General features: G+C 27.1%; 1 long non-coding RNA gene across 2 annotated transcripts in view; it reads left to right on the top strand.

The window, feature by feature from the left end:
- The window catches only part of LOC142319353 (uncharacterized), a 99,252-nt gene extending 90,001 nt beyond the window's left edge, over window positions 1-9,251 (top strand). For both annotated transcript variants that reach the window (XR_012755178.1, XR_012755179.1), the window contains 2 exons: window positions 4,342-5,120; window positions 8,883-9,251. This is a non-coding gene — a long non-coding RNA (uncharacterized LOC142319353). The remainder of the gene's footprint in view (window positions 1-4,341; window positions 5,121-8,882) is intronic.
- The last annotated feature ends 5,006 nt before the right edge of the window (window positions 9,252-14,257 follow it).

Raw genomic sequence — 14,257 nt, 5'->3', positions numbered from 1 at the left:
GGATTTAATTGCATTCCAATCCGTTGTTAAACCAGCGTTATCGAACCCATTTTATGGGCCGACCGCGGAAGGCTAGGCTTATGCAACCTGTCCTCCCGACGTAATTTCCCTTCAGACCGTCCACTGAAGTCCTTTCGGTGCTAACGCTTCATAGGCTAGCAGGAATACGCCACAACGGGGCACTAACTATATGGAGGGAGCAATACGCCCCCTTTTCCGAAGGAGTCGCAATTGCTGATTTGTGTTAATTTTTATGTAGGTTTTAAAGGAAGGGTTGTGTAGAAGCTCTTCATCCACTTCTGTTATGGCTGCCTTTCAGGACGTATCTCTGCTGGGCTCTTTTCCGGACTCCAGTCCGTGATTTTGGGACGAGTAGAGGGTCTTCCTTCTTCTTCATCTCTCTCTTCTTCTTCCGATAACCTCTTCATTCTTCTTTGGCCTACAAAAATAGAAATATCTGATAATGATATAATGACGTTGTCTTTTTCAATATCAAGAGTTATCAAGTGAAATAATGTGTTACACTTTATGACAAATTTTTACCTGAAGAACAAAAATATTAACTGCTAAAGTAGATTTAGTATAAAAATTATTTACTTTATTGCAATCTTCGGAGTGAAAATTAAGATAGAGGACAGCTGTTTCTGGAAATAACATTTTTTCAACTAAATTTTCATAAAACTTATTTTATGTAATGTTGTTATATTTTTACATTTTTATTTTGCGTAAAAGTACACATAAAAGAACTGGAACTTTGTTATCCCTGTTATAGGTGCAGTTTCCAATTTTTTTTTTTTTTTTTTTTTTTAAGAGCGAAGCATAAGCTTTTTGTAAAACGTTTAGCCAATTCAGAATGATATAAAACCTTTAGAATTTCTGGAGCATTTAGTATTATTAGAAAACTTATTACAACCTTTTGAGAAAATACAAACTTTTTATTCAAACATGGTATTTTCCAATCTTCTAAACACATTTTTTAATTAATATTCCTTCCACTAAAATCTATGCTGATAAGATAGGAAGTTATTTCCCACTTATGTTAGATGATAATTATGTAAGAGTTGTAGGTGATCTGACATAAGATGCCAATCAAAGTGGAACAGTTAGCTATTTTCAAGAACAAATATATTACACTAGTTTTTTCAGGAAAAATTTCTCATTGTTTTGTTCAGTGATCTAAATATATTTTCATATTTTTAGTCCAATTCCACCAAAATTATAATTAATATTTAGCGTTACAAGTTACCATTTCACGGCGTTCATCAGAGCCATATTAATATTCAAGACAAGTGTCACTTTTACTGTATCAGTTATTTCTCAAATCCTTTCAGTGATTGACAGCGTTAAGAAAAACTTGTGAAGTTAGTGTAAAATGGCAATTATTATACTTTTTTTTCTACATATTTGTTATTCACTAGAAGAAATTTATTAATTTTTCGCAGTAACTGTTACATCGAATTTTTCCCAAGGAAATTTATTTAAACTACGTATTCACTGATTTTAATGAGTTGATGTTACGTGTTAAAAACAGATATTATGTATTAAGGTTGAATTAAAAGTATTTCTAACTAAATCAGGAGACATGTATAAGTATTTATTTCTTTTCAGTTTTATATTATGGGTTACGAAGTGCCAGGTACACTTACTGGATTCACTATTATAAAAAAATTGTGATTTTCTATAGATCCCCGCAGATAGCTAGATACATTTATACTATAACTAAATTTGAACCATTGCTGGACAATCACTGGAAAAATTTATGTACATAACAAACAAACTTCGGTGAAAAATATCTATTTCTGTTGGATTATTCTGTATTTAATAATTAACAATACAGTGTTCTTTAATAGGAGAAATTAGACATAACATATTCTTTTAATATGACTATATTGAAAGAACGACGCAATACTAAAAATCAAAATTTTGAATTATCTTTTTAATTTTTTTATAAAATATAAATTACACAACTAATAACTAATAAATAAAAATATATTTTATAAAAAATCCATATGAAGATGATTTTATCAGATATGATAGACGTGGTATTCGAAACAACCAAAGTTGGATTAAAGCCATTAAAAAAATGAGTTAGGTTAGGTTTAGAAAAAAGTTTGGTAAGTCATTAATAGAAGTTAGGTAGAGTAGAAAATCTTTTGAAGAACGATGTCTTTCATAAATTTATACTTTAAATAGATAGTAAAAAGTATACTATACAAATAATAACGTAAGGTATGAACTCTATAAGCAAATTTGCTCAAATAAAGAATTTTTAACACTCAGCAATTATATCGTATAGTTTACATTTAATTACAAAACGTAAATTTTTCTACTTCGTGAAAATGTGCTTACGTTAGAATAATTTAAAATTAACAATTTAAAAAAAAAGTGTAATTAATTAAAGCAAATAAAACGATTTATAATTTTAACGATATGGTATTTTTTCATTAAGTAAAACACGGGCTATTTCTGAAATTCAAATAGGAGTTAAAAGATTACTGACTTGAAGACTTTCTTTCTAAAATAAAACAGTGGCATTTTAAGGCAGCTAGTTTAAATCAATGATATTTCCAAAATTTAAATGATACTGAATAAAATAATAGCTCAAAAAAATTTTATGTGACGAATTAATTAAAAATATATTTAAAAAATGTAATACTTAGAATATTATGTAAAAATACCCGTAAAACAATTAAAAATTATATAATGATAAAAACGATGGTCGCATAATTTTCGCTTACGAGTTCTTCATATCTGCTCTATATTTATCATATTATTAACTATTTTATAATTTTTAATTAAAAAAATAAGTAAAGAAAATATGAAATTCTGTTTAGAGTTTTGTAAGTATAAAAAACTTATATTTGTAATTTTATTAAACTTTATTAATAATTAAATTTAGTTAATGATTTTTTTTTTTTAAATTCACCGGTTTCAAAGTTAAAATTTTTATATGATAAATTTTATTTTGTTTTAAAAAATTATTTTGAAATAAATGCTTAAATTACAGGAAATTTGGTAATAATTGGGTTAACTCTTCTATCTAAATATCGTTGGGGATAAAAATATATTATATTTTATATATTTTAAAATACATAAATAATATAAATTTTATATTTTTATTATTTATTCTACTCGAAACCTATTTCCAGTCCGTTCCGATGTTCTACTGGACGGACCGGACTGATTTTTTTTATTCTGTTCGGAATTGCCCGCAAATATGTCTCCAAGCATTGACGATCTTTTCCTGTGAGTAATAACCTCGGTAATTTTCTCAATTAAGGAAGAAGTGAGGATTTCTGGTAGGAGACTCAATTCTGGGGTCCGATGAGGTACATAATGATACATGTATTGATCATTCCGAGAACAAAAAAAATCAGGCTGATATGTCCAGTAGAACACCCGGACGAGTTGAAAACAAGTCAAAGTCATAGAAATTTGAATACAGCTAAACAAAACTTAACTTTTAACTCAGGATACTTTCATGTAAAAAGAATTATATTTTCAAGTAATTAATTATTCTTTATTCCTAATATCTTTTTTTCAAAACATGTTAACATTTTGCTGTATATACTGGTGCTCGGTTTAAGTAATATAATATGTTTAAAAAACAAAAATAAAGAATTAGTAATTAGTCCTACTTGTAATTCTTTCCGTATGGCCTTTTATGAACCCTTCTTTTACTTATTTACTTAAACCATTAATATATAAAACTCAACATAACAAACAGCATATTTAAAATTTTTATGATTTTCTTTGCAATTGCAAAGAAAAGCAACGAAGGATTTATGTATTTACATTATAAAATTGTTTGTTGATATAATCTAAGGTTTCTAACAATTAATTATGATTTGTATTTACGCGATTAAATTTTATATATATTTACTATTAAAATTTAATCTTATTTATTAGGATTTTTATGTATTTGTTCTGTTTTCTTTGTAAAGGTATTTTATGACTAACATTAAAATTTAATTTCTGTTACATATATTTTACACATTGATTCAAGTACTCGTGTATCATACATCTAAAAGAACTAAGATAGATGTTTAGTAAGTAGGCAAATAATATCTATTTAATTACTATAATGGTATTATTCTTTTTTATTTATATATTATATTAAATTACCGTACAATTTTTTTGAGGGTATTTACACTGGAGTAATTTAATTTAAAGTAATTTGCTTAGAAGCTTTTAATTACACTATTATTATTGTATAAATCAGTTTTCAGATTACTCTCTTGTTTTGATGTAGAGGAATTTTTTATTTAATTATTTTTTTTTTAACAACGAGCATTTAAGATAATAAACAAAAAATTTTTGATTATTATTTATCTTTTTCAGGACTGAAATCCTAGAATTCCCAAAGATCGCACGATATTGACATCCCCAGGAGCCTGCAGATACGGTCTTTTCTTTGAGAAAAAGTTCTATGGATGAAGATCTCTTTCGAATTTCAAATTAATAAGGATCTTTGAAGCCAATGTGATCTCAGATTGTTCTGTCGGTGGATGGCTGCAAGTGACCTCAACTAATTATTCTGTTTCCTTTTATAGAACACCTCTATTTCACAAGTATTTCTCTTGTGACATAGAGTGACTAATAAGAATGCTTATTAGTCACGGTGAAAACCACATGCAGGGAAAACTTTCAAACAAATTATAAAATTGATTAATAAATATAGTAGGACTTCTAAGTAATCTATTCAAAATCAAAATATAAAAAAAAATTAATTATCAATTTCCTGAGTTTGTTTTTTTTATTATATCCTTGTTCTTTTAATTTGGTTTCCTCGGAATTTACTGTCCAAAAGAATGGAAAGATTATCTGTTTGTGGTTAGATATTTAAAACGAGTGTCAAGAAGTGTCAGGAAGTGCGTTTACACTCATATAAAAAGTTAGAAGGCCTGACTTATAAAAGGGACATTAAAGTATTTACGAGTATTACTCTGAAGTTACTACGTACTAGAACATCCGGACTGTATACTGTGCAATAAAGCAGAAGAGAGAAGAAATGAGGTATGCAATTTTTTTGGCCTTTATGGCAGTGGTTTTCTTTGCCATCATCTTCATTGTTTCAGCATATCCAGGTGAAGATGCCTTAGAATTTGATCTGAATAATGGTAAGTGAATCTGGAAGTTGTGATCTGATTACCATATTGTTTTATCTAAGGTTCTTTAATTATAATTAAACTTTGAGAGTTTCTAAAGAAACTCATTGTTTAGGTAAATTAATAATATACTTAGAAGATATCGTTACCCAGTTAGAAAAACTTTGTAATTATATAACATTCATTTCTATAGATTATAGGAAACATAAATTATAAATTATTTTCTATAAATTATAAAAGAAACATAACAAATTACAAAAGAATATTTAATTAAGATTTATTATTAATTCTTTAAAAAATAAATTATAATTCATTAATTTAAAATAAGTATAATAAATAATCATTAATCATTCCAATCCCACGGCTGTAATTAAACAAATTAATTTAAAAAAAGTAATAATTACTATTTTAAACAACTTTCAATGACCAATGTATTAAAGAGATATAATATCTTCTTTTTGAGCTCACAGTAAAGCTTATAGTATGAAGAACTTTGATAATTATTTGTAATTTCCCGTAATGTAATACGAAAGGCTATATCAGAAACTTTAAGATAACAAAATGTTTTGTACAAGAAAGAATGCAAACTGTATTACTTGATCTTTTAAAGTAAACGTACTTATATCTCATACATTTATATCAAGATGAATAAAATTGTATGAAGGATAAATGGTCTATAGCACCTTTAAAAAATTTTAGTCTTGATAATTGTAAAACGTAATGTAATTTTAACAGTTACGAACATGTTTCTTCCAATTTAATAGCTCATAAGACGTAGATCTGGGAATTTTTCAAAAATTAAGTTTGGGTTGTTTGCATTAATATTATAAAAATCATATAATTCGTGTTATTCTACAAAAAATTTGAATTTTGACAATTCAAATTTTGACACTGTTTTTTAGCAACACACTGAATAAGTTTTACAAATATTTATTTAGTAATAAAAGTATTCTGCAAATCCCTTACACAAATATTTAAAGTACTGCGATTCTTGAAGAGATTTCATAAACGAATTGGACATTTTTTAAATTTACTCGTCACCATATATATATATATATATATATATATATATATACTTATACCAATCAATTAATTTTAACATACGTCGTTAAAATCTAGCAGACCATTAACATAAAGGAAAATAAAAAGTTGTTTTATTGAAAATTCTGAAGCGAACATTTTGCATTTGGCACTTTAGAATATTTTCTCTTAAAATCCTTATTATCTTTTTGAAGTATTTCTACCATCTGCCGTACATTAGGGCCAAGTCCGAACTTTAATTATTCTGCAACAAATAAAGAATTCCGTAACGCTCATGACTGGTTTATGTTAAAGGATAAAACGGGGATTATAAAATTCGCAAATCGTTTCACAATCCTTTGTTAAACACTCCATGCTATCAAAATAATTATCTATTGCCGTTGATAAAATTTGTATCCATTCCAAACTTCAAATACTTCGTTATTGGTATTTAAAAATTTAGAAAATATTTTTAGTGGTTTTATCTAAATTATTATTTGATAAAAATGTAGCCATTTTTCAACTAGTGATGCAACCAAAATGGAAGCCATCTTAATCAAAACATATATATATATATATTTTATATTAATGTAAACATCATTATTATTTCTCTCGCTAATTTCGAATTTATTTTTTTCCATCATTAAAACCTCTATGACATCTCCATTGGGTTTTCTTACACGATTTCTAAGGCTTCAATTATTTTATAGAGCTCTTAACCACTTTGACAAAAATTTATAACTGCATCTAAAATCGAAGCAGGCCAGAATGAGAGCCTTGAACAAATAAATTCCACCATCAAATAAATTCCACCACGAATAAGTTTTTTGATTAGGCACAGGATTCATGAAAACCAATGTATGAGTATTTTTTTTATTAATTTTCTTTTCATTCTGAAAACATGTCATTTATTTATTTTTCAAAGTGTTCTTAAAACAGAATATCTTAACAGAGGAATGGATTTGTTATATTCAGTAGCTAATTCCAGGTTTAGCAATTAATTAGAGAAATTTCTTTTTAAATTTATTTAATAAGAAGCTAACTAAGGTTGGAGTGGTCGTAATAACGTGTACCGATAACATGAGAGAATCATTAATATGAAAGCTTTACGCAAATGCCAGAGAAATTACCAGAATCGTTTAAACAATTATTTTATTTACAAACACCTGCATATTTTGGTGTTATCTAGTAGGCGTACTTGTTTAACCTGTAATATATATTTATATATATTTTTCTTAACTTTATTATTTTACTTTACATTTACTTATTTTCTTGAGAGTTTTTAAGCATAACTATTTTAAACGGGTTTTGAGAGCTTTGTTTTTTAGTTTATTTCTTTTAACTTCATTCATATTTAACTCTTTATTACTCCTAATTCATATCAAATTAAAATTAGATATGATATAATTAAATAGAAATTATTTATATTTTAATTATAATTATATAAATAATATAATAAAAAAAATAATAAGTAAAATTACAACACAGAAATATTATTCTTAAAATTCGATATTAATGTATGCTGTCCTAATCCGTATCGAATTTTGACATCATATGAAATACTGCCATATATCGTCGATATGTTTCCTAATTCATATCGAGTTAAAATTCAATATCAGTTAGGAAATGAATCCATAATTTTTACATTATTTTATCAAAATTTTAAAATAACAATTGTTTCTATAATATTTGATAAATGAAAGATAAAATGATACTACCCGATCTTACGCATAGTTTTCTTCTCTGTTTTATAAAACGCGCAAAGAAGTAACACACACTGAAGTTAAGAATACTGAATTTTATCAGACTATTATTTACTTCCATCATCTACCATTTTGGCCTCAATATAATCTCAGGATTATAAATATTTTTCTACAACTTAGTTCAGAAAAAGAGGCTGCAAAATAACTAATGATGATGTAACGTAAATAAAAAGTAACATACACTTATTTTAACGAAAGGCATTAAAAATTAGCTAATCTACATGTGCATTGTACGAATAAATACAAATATCTTCATAGTTGCTAACTCCATAAAAATATCAGATATGGTTGTACATATTAATATAGTTTATAAATCAACAATGCAACAGAATATACTTTTCAGAAAAGTTATTTAATAGGGAATTACTATAAACTAATTATCTATTGGGTTCAAGAAATATTCCGATTGTCGCTACACTAAAACTTTATTTAAATATATAACATTTATCTCGTATTAATTTGACAGTTTGAAAATGAATTCATTAATTAATTAGCTTACCTTTTAATTCTATGCACTTATTTATTTTTTCCGGAGAAAGCAGAAAATTTATACCACGATTTTTACGATAACTGTTTGATGCCAATCTACTGGAGTTAATACAAAACATTGTGAGAATAAATTGTTATCCATCAATTACTGATAAAAAAGGAAATGTTTTAATATAATATTATGCTAGTATATATATATATATATAATAGTATATACTAGCATAATATATTATAGCTAGTATATATATATATAATGTATATTACTACAACCGTATAGACTAATAAACGTTTCTACTGAAAATTGTACAAAATGATATGTAGGGCGTGAACAAGTTTTACTCTGAAATATTTTGATTAATTGTGCTATTTATGGTATTTAACAATGCGAATTGTTATTGTTCATGGTATATTGCTGAAATAATATTACTTATTTTTCTTTATTTTGTTTTAATAAAAACAGATTGCATATCTTATCATTTAAAAACAAAACTATGTGTTACAGAAAATGCATATTATGATGATTTAGTCAGAAATGACAGAGGCATCTATAATCCTAGAACATGGTATAAAGGCATAAAAGGAGGATTTCAATTTGGAAAAGGAGTACGCAAGGGATGGAAATCAGGCTAAGTAAAATATTGAAAATAAATTTAACAAAGTTCCTTTTCATTAATTGTTTCTTTAAATATATATTAAAAATACAGAAAGTTTACAAATAAATCAATTCAAATAGAGTTTTACATTTTGTAATCCATTTTATGCTTACATGTTATTGCATTGATTATGATATCAGCTTTATGAAAATTTTGTGCTTGTGTTAAAATGTTTTGATTATCAATATAAAAAATAAATAAATTATAATTACAAAAAAGTTAAGTATTTTTCCTGTGTTTCTCATTCGATTTTATTAATGTAATGCGTAAAATGTTTTTAATTCAAATTATAAGCAATAGATCGACTGAAATGATGTCATACTGTTTACTTCGGATTAAATTTACGTCTCGATAATGGTTTTAGAACAGAAAGGTCTAACAAGCAGCATTTGTAAAATTTCGAACGTAATAAAAATTCGTGGCTGTGAATGTGTTTCTAACAAATAAGCAATTATAACACATAAAATGTACTTATACGTGGTAAGTTAATTGTTTATAAGTATAAAATATTGTTTTTTCTTCAGGTAATGGAAGCGCAGGAAAATAACATTCCTTAGCTTCCAAATAAATTTTTCTCCATCACTAGTAGTAGTATATGAAGAATAAAATTACACATATTTTATCAATGAATCATTCATCCGATTCCAAAATGCATAGTTTAACAGAAATTAAAACTTTTGTTTTCGTGACATTTTAAAATTATTATATTAACCATACTATTACTGTTAGAATTTTTTTGACAATCTCATACGCTAATGGCAATTTTCAATTTAAATGAAAAAGATTTTTTCCAAATTTATTTTATAAACGGTTCAAAGTTATTTTCAGTAAGAAAGATTGGCGGTATTTCATTTATTCTTTTCTTTTGGTTCAATATAGAATCGATTAGAAAAATAAAATAAAATTAGAAATAGTAATTCAAGAGAAAAGGGAAATAATTTGGGAACTGTTTCTAGAGCTTGAAATAAAAGAAACATGAAATATTTGAAACATATCATGAAACATGATATGTTCGAAGACTCTTTGTTATCGAATTAAGGCTAGCAAAAGATTTCACTCCGATCTCAGTTCCCCTCGGGTAAAATGAGGTCATACTGAAATTTTTAAGACTTTATACATGGAGTAAACTTGGTGGTTTCTTATGTTTCTTGACCGAAAAATCGAATAAAACAGGTTCTAGAACTGCATCTCCTGTAGTTATGATATTCAACGTAAAACAAAAAAAATTCTCTGACTAAAAACATTTATTTTAGTTATGAAGTACAATAACTTTGTTAAATGATTAACAAATGCTTAAACGTTTTTATTAAAACTTGTAAAAAATTTAATTTAGAGAACGGAATAAACCGGAGAAAAAAATCAACTTTTATTATTAAAAACTAAACAGAACAATACTTAACAGAAAATTGTTATTAATTTGTAAAAATTCAAAACAGCTATTTATAGTACAATAAATTTAGATGTTTGACAAATAAAACCTTTAAAAACCTTCTTTAAAATGATACACTTCGTAGCACTGTACGTCATTCGGTACATTTATCTGTACGTCATTCGGTACATGGTGATGAATGGGAATACATTCTAGCGATGGCACAGCGTAGTCCACAACAAGCACGCGAACAATTTCTACACGACTCAACAAAGTACAGTATTAAAATACGGAGTATATTACATAGTCACGGACTGCGTCCTTACCGTGATCAGAAATTTCAATATTTCCATCATAGTGAGCCTGACAAAAAGACTTCACCTTTGTCAGTGGGTTGACAATATTTACCACTTAATTCCGTTCATACGATTTTCGGATGAAACTACTGTTGGGTAAAATTAACAAAAATAAAATGATACATAGCTCGTATTTACCAAAAGAAATTGGACTTTAATTATCACACAAAAACTGCATATGCATATAGGCTAATATGAATATAACTGCATATGCATATAGGCTAATATGAAAATCTACAATTAAACAAAACCTGAAAAACAAAAAAAACTTAAAACACCTTTTTTACAATCATATACTTAAAAAAAATTAAATGACATTACGAAATAAACTTAAGTTAATTCTATACAGAATTTATACAAGGAATATCAGTTGAATCAACATATCAGTTATAATATTGCATGAAAATACATAAATATACATTTTTCAAATAATTATTTTGAAAATCTTTTGCATTAAATACGAGTCTAAAAATAGTTTAAATAACTAAATACATTATTATTCAAACTACAAGATGGAATACAAAAGCAATAAATATTACTAGAACAAATTACAATATTAATTACAAAGCAGTCCAAAATCATAACTTCACTTCAGAAGTTATTTTCTTTAGATTAATTTAAGAAAAGTAATATGAATTCAGTTCATGAATAGATAATAATTAATCTCTGCACATAACAAATTAAATTAAATGATAGTGTCAGTATTTAAAAACATTTCAAGTAAAAACGTAATTTACCCTCAGCAACTGACTTTTAAACAAAGACTTTTAATGAACAACCAGAATATTATTAATAATAGTTATCATTAATAACATATAAAATATGTCACACATGAAAAATAATAACATAACCTTTATCTAAGCCACCTTTCATGACTACACTTGAATGAAGAAATGGTTGTTTAAGCCGATCTTGAAATTCAAATTCATAATGTACAATTAATTAAGTATTTCACAAATTTTACTAATAACATGACTGTTTAATATAATAAATAAATGTCTAATTTTAAATTGCCTTATTCACACATTATTTTTTGTAAGAAATGAACACGTGAATTAAAGTACACATATATACATACAGTTTATCCTTAGCGTAATATACAGTGGTGTATCAGAAAATACAGAAGTAACACTATGTTACTAGAAATTGATAATACGGAGCGTCACAAATTTGTAGTAACCAGTTTGGAGAGACTCTGCGTCGATATAATTGGCTGATTTGTAGTAACTGAACTACTTTCAACACTAGAACGTTATCTACTGAATTTGAAAATTAACTTATCAAAGAAACGATGCAAAACGAACATAGAAATCTGTAAATTCACAAAATACTGACGAGTAGAACAAGAGAATATGGCGAAAAAGTATTGCCACAAAACGGTGAAGGAGAACTTGAGCGAAATTACAGTCAACCACACATCATGAGAATCTGAATTACACTAACTAAAAAATGCCGCGATGAGAAGAGGGGGAAACAAACTAGGCAATGGACAGAAGTGTGTGTGTGTGTGTGTGTGAAAGCGTTAGTGTGAGAACGATTGGAGAAAACGTGCGGAATTCGGGAACGAAGACAAAACAAAAATAATTTACAAGCAAGCAGACCAATAAAGAATTACGTAAGACTGATAAAATAGTTTCTGAATACGAACAAGTTGAGGAATGACATCATGCTAACAAAGAAAATTAGACTTCTAGGAACTATGACAATATTAAAATTAGAGATAACAAAAACAGTTAAGACTAATTTGGTTCAATAATGCGTGATAGAAATACGCCGACACTAATAAGATGACGCAACAGTCACTCAGACCGGCACCGGGAGAATTGATAATGAACAACAAGACAAAACAATCTATTTTAACAGATACACATATGACAAGCCCTACGGAAGTGCACAATAAATTTACCAGGCCTGTAACAACTACAAGACTCAACCCTAACTTTGAATTTATTGGAATAAAGCAACTTTACGCAATTGGCGTAAACAGCTACTTTTACCCCTAATGAGATAAACAACACACGGAATTCACATCGTAGGTCTGAAAATGATTTTTCTGTAAATGAATTTTATGAACGTACAGATTTAACTTACAGACAACCATGTTGTAAATTTTTGCCTTGAAAAATTATTAATAATAATTAAATGAGGAAATACCGGGTAAGAAACGTCTATCCTCAACACATAGCAATTGTACTCTGGGAATTTCCAGCCTATAAGGGAAACAAAAAAGATTGAAGTTGGGGTTTCTTTATTTAACATAAAATTCCGAATTTATTCTGATTATTCTTCAACGAACTAATGTCTCTCTACAAGTATCAGGAATATAACTTTTTTTTTTCTTTTTGACGGCTGGTTCAGTGTAATCACAGTTAATTCGATTAACCGATCAAAGTAATTCAATTGATCGGCTAAGTTTAATAACTTAGCCGGACTGGATTTTAAATAAAAATTTAACGGTAAGATTCATGGAACCAAAAAAAATGTTTAGTAATGTTTTCTATTAATTTATACAATTTCAAGGAGATTATAATGTATTTTTAAAGATATCTTAACAATTCAGGATTGATTTGCATCCATCTACTTGTCTCTTTTCCTTAGACAAATATTACTAGATATTGGGGAGGGGAAAAAATGATCATTTCTTAAATACAGAGAAATCATTTTTCAATTAAAATACTGATTAAATTTTTGATAATGTTTAATCGAGTTCAAATTGAAGGTGATTTTCATTTCGACCCCTTCTTACCTTAATGTGTATCCGTGCGGGCGTGGTGAGTTCAAGTTTTTCACCGAACAAAACGTATTCGTGATTTATTTTTCTTATTTCTAGAAAATTTTCATTTTGTTGGCGCAGTAGTAATTTTATTCCGGTTAATTTAATGAAACATTTTCTAAAGAAAAATAAAATTTGACGAATAATTTTTATTATCTTCATTGTTTAGTTTAGGATTGTTATACCGTTTTGTAAACAAACATTAATACTAAAGAATGAATATGCAAAATGCTTGTATAATCCTTATTTTTCTTTTCTATTTTTGGCAGTGTTCGAAACGAATATCAAAATTCTCCTTCTTTCCAACATAAGTAGTATGACTTATTCATAAAAAAGAACATCTTTAACGATGTTCTTTTAAATTTTTTTAACAAAAGTTAGTAAATGTACTAACTTCTTTTTAAAATTCATTTGTTCAAACTACTTCACTAAAATTAACTAGTTGACCAACATGTATTAAAGTACTAAAGTAATTTGGTACTACGTATTAAAAGTCTTCTTTAGTTTAAAGTTAGCAGTGAAAATTTAGTTAAAATTAGTGAAGGAAGTCTTTCTGTTTTTTGACGAAAACAGAGATTATTAGAAGAAATCATACTATCCCTTTTTCAGTTGCACGAAGCGCTGTGAATTACTGTTGAGAGTGGCTATGCTGAATAGGAACTATTGAACAAAAATTATGTTGATTCCTCCCACCGGGAATCGGTCTTTACGCTACACCTCAAGTGA

This window comes from Lycorma delicatula, chromosome 2, assembly GCF_047948215.1.
Source record: "Lycorma delicatula isolate Av1 chromosome 2, ASM4794821v1, whole genome shotgun sequence".
Lineage (NCBI taxonomy): Eukaryota > Metazoa > Arthropoda > Insecta > Hemiptera > Fulgoridae > Lycorma > Lycorma delicatula.
Note: the sequence above shows the minus strand (reverse complement) of the source record. Positions and strands in the feature narration are given on the sequence as shown.